Consider the following 4,191-nt stretch of genomic DNA (forward strand, 5'->3'; position numbering starts at 1 on the left):
TCCAGTGAAAGATTTTTATCTCGCCCCATTGATTCATTACGACTTTTCATATTCTTGATCCACAAACAAAATGATTGGGCTTTTCCTGTCGAGTTCTAAAGATACAGGCTTGACCATTTGAGCGACTGCTTCCATTATCATGCTCCATGTTGTAGTGCTTCTGGTAAAGGCAATCTTGTCAACATTGGAATGAGATGCCAAAAGAATCATAACTTTCAAGCCTGATCCAATCAGAATGTTCAAGACACCTAGGGGAAAATCAACCTTCTTACACACGTCAGCCAACTTCAAACAGGTGATAGATACCAACTCGGAAGGCTTCAGTATTGCAACACAATCTACAGCCAAAACAAGTGCTACTTTTCAGGAGGCCATCAATAGTGGATACTTCCATAGAGTAATCAATCCAACGACCCCAAGTGGTTCCTTAAGCACATAACTCTTAAATGTCTCAATAAGAAGAGAGATGGCAACCTTTTACTTCACATCTAAACTTTCAGCAAAGTACGTATAGTACTCAAAACATCCAGCAACATCATTAATGTCTCAAGTTACTTCATCAAGTGGTTTCTCTAATCAATTGCTCAAGCTTTGCTAATTCAAATTTTCTCTCTGTTATCTTGAAAAGGATGGCCCATAAATACTTGGCACGAACAGTGCCAGAAGCTGAAGCTCATTTCATCCTTGATTAACCGTTGCACCTCATGCTTTAGAGTAGTGTAATTTTCAGTGCAATGGCCAGCAATTCTATAGTGGTAGTCATAATGAGCTGTAGGATCATACCACTTAGGATGAGGTGGTTTAAGTGGGTCCACATGGCTTAAGGGCAATCATGTGGCTATTATAGAGCTCTCAGTATAACTCCGTATAAGTCATGAGGATTGGATCAAATACAAGTTTTTCTCGAATAGTCCATTGCTCTCGTGAACCACTTTCTAGGCTAATAGGATGAATTTAGGGTCTTGCAGGAGTTTGACTGTTAAAGCTGTATATGAGAGCTTGGGGGATAAAAATGGGCTGGTATATGGATGAATTAGGTGGTTGCGGGGGCTAGTTGGTATGGATAAGATGAAGCATTGTTCACAGTGGGATAGTATGGAGAGTAATCTGAGGGTAGATAAGGTTGTTATCCCTTGAACTATCTGTCAAAGCCTATAGCTTGAGCTTCAGTCTCTTTCTTCTTGGGTGCCTTCTTGGTTTCTTCTCCTTTCAGCTTGCCATTCTCAATGATTTCGCCTGAGATCACCATGTCAACAAAATTTTTTTGTGGCATTTTCTATCATCTTTTCGTAATAGTGGGATTTCAAAGTACTGACAAATAATACGATGATCTCTTTTTCAGTCAAAGGAGGTTGCACTTGAGAAGCAATATCCCTCCACTGTTGGGCATATTCTTTGAATGATTCAGTTGCTTTCTTATTCATATTCTGTAAAGAAAGATGATCAAGGGCCAAGTCTATTATATGCTGGTATCGACTAATGAAAGTATAAGCCATATCGCTTCAAGAACCAATATGATTCCTGTCCAACTGGACATACCACCTAGCAGTAGAGCTAATGAGACTATCTTAGAATGCATGCATCAAGAGCTTTTCATTATTGGCATGGGCAGTCATTTTTTGATAATACATAGTAATGTGAATTTTTGGACACTTTGTACCATCGTATTTCTCAAAATTCAACACCTCAAATTTTGGAAGAATAACCACAACAGGAACTAAACAGGGCCCAGCAACATCAACTGAGCTATAAAAACTAACTCCCTCTACTGCTCGTAGCGTTTTCTCTAACATGTTCATCTTCTATTCAGCTTTTGAGGCTTCTAAAGTCCCATTCTCCTTAGGCCTCAACTTTTTTTCTAGATCATCCAAAATAAGGACTGATATTGGTTCTATTGGCTTTTCAGTAAAGACAAGAATTGTCCTTGATTTAAAGCTGAAGACATTCTGGGATATGTGTACCCTACAAGATAAGTGAACCGCTGTGGTGGTAGACCTTGTGCAGATTAAGCTTGATGTGGCTCGAAACCAGGAGGACACAATAGGTCATCCTCCTTCTATTGGCTAGCATTTTCCTCTATTGCCTTCCCCTTGGTTAGCTTGTTCAAAGCCTCTAATATCTTACTCAACTCTTCTTCTAACTTCTCTTGAGCTTTCTCTAATCTCTCAAAATGATTGGAATTTTCTTGTTCCATTTACCTGGCTTGAGCTCTTGTGTTGTACTGATGAGTGGAGTTGCTTGGTGGAGCTATCTTTGAACCTCTAGCACCACAATTATGATTAAAAATGCTATGCTATGCTTTATGTATGATGTTTTGATGCACGAATGAAATGTACATTTTATTGAATGAAATCTAATATGAAATGGATGCAAATGATTATGTTAAAACATGATCATGAAAGTAATGCAGATGTATACAATCAGACAAACAACATAGTTAGTTCCATGGATGAAATGAAAATGATGCTGATCCATAATGTTACATATGATAATGAAAATGATGCACAAAGTTAAACAATCAAAATGATTAGATAAACACCCTTTTTGTGTCTTAATTTTAGGGTATATCTATCATTGGGTAGAAAAGGCTCTATCCTAGGTTTAGGCACTCTTAAGGTTCACTATATGAGGTTTAAGGTCAAAGTCTAAAGTTTCCCAAATTACTCCTTACATCATTGTCCATCATAGACTAGTAAGGCACCCTAATCCTCACCCATTACAGGCTACAAGCGAAAAAGGTTCAATTTGAGTGGGAATATTTCGCTAGCCACTGTGGAGGCATTAGATCTCACGAAAGCAATATGTACTTTACTCCCTCCTAGAGGGACGGAGCTCGGGTGTAGAGCTCATGTTATGCACATGCATATGAATGACATAATTAACAAGGTAAATAAACATGAATGAATAATAACACATATATACAAAAAGGTTCAATTTTATTAGGCTTTTGGATAACACAAATTATTTGCTGGCATGACTCTCAAAGTCCCCAGTGGAGTCACCAAGCTGTCATTACATTTAGATCCGAAGATCTATCGCTAGACATTGACTTAAGGGAGTCGTCACCAATCTTTTTTTATCTAGGTGTGATTGGCCACCTAAAGAATCTGTCCTTTCAGGGAACACCTAAGTTTAAGGGTCCCTAAAAGAATAGGTTCAGGTATACTAACTAGAACAGGGTTTGGGAGTTTGGTTACGTGTGAGGAAGGTTATAGCACCCTCACAATGCCATTAAAAAGATGGTACCAGCTTAGATTTGTGTTATCCAATGAGCCTTAAAATTTTACCAAGTAATTAATTATTGAAAATTATTCTCAATTGACTCTAATACTTTTAGCAGAAAATTGAGAAAATTCCCTCACCTCAGGAGTATGCAAGAAAACTATTGTTTCACTTGCAGAGGCTCCGTCATCGAAATTTTTTTAACATTAAAAACATAAAAGATAAAAAGGAAGAAAAGAATGATTATTTTTGTGCAGAGAAAATTGATACTTTCAACTTTTTCCCAAAATATTTTTTTTGAAATTTTAATTTCGAGGAAAATTGATACTTTCAACTTTTCCTCAAAAATTTATTTTTTGAAACTTTAATTTCGAGGAAAATTGATACTTTCAACTTTTCCTCAAAAAATTTATTTTTTTTAAAAATTTATTTTTAAGGAAAATTGATACTTTCAACTTTTCCCCAAAAATATTTTTTGGAAACTTCTAATTTCGAGGAAAATTGATACTTTCAACTTTTCCTCAAAAATTTATTTTTTGAAACTTTAATTTCAAGAAAAATTGATACTTTCAACTTTTCCTCAAAAAATTATTTTTTTGAAAATTTATTTTTAAGGAAAATTGATACTTTCAACTTTTCCCCAAAAATATTTTTTGAAAACTTTTATTTTCGAGGAAAATTGATACCTTCAACTTTTCCTCAAAAAAAACCTTTTTTTTTGAAAATTTATTTTTAAGGAAAATTGATACTTTCAACTTTTCCTCAAAAATTTTTTTTTTTGAATTTTATTTAAAGGAAATAAAAATGAAAATAAAAAAAAACAAAAATGAAATTCAAACCAGTAGCAAATACTGGAATTGTTATCGGAGCTCCACCAGTACCAAAAATGGATGGCAAAGTTGAAAATGAAGGAGTAACAGATGAACTAAAAAGAAATGTATCGGTTCCAAATATAGGAATTGCAGATGA

At 35.3% G+C, this 4,191-nt stretch overlaps 1 pseudogene; it reads right to left on the reverse strand.

Annotated features, from left to right (window-relative positions):
• On the reverse strand, nucleotides 1-1,799 carry LOC149514870 (aminoaldehyde dehydrogenase 2, peroxisomal pseudogene; annotated as a pseudogene).
• Nucleotides 1,800-4,191: the final 2,392 nt, after the last annotated feature.

Source organism: Durio zibethinus, chromosome 15, assembly GCF_047325235.1.
Source record: "Durio zibethinus cultivar Kanyao isolate XHJ-2024 chromosome 15, ASM4732523v1, whole genome shotgun sequence".
NCBI lineage: Eukaryota > Viridiplantae > Streptophyta > Magnoliopsida > Malvales > Malvaceae > Durio > Durio zibethinus.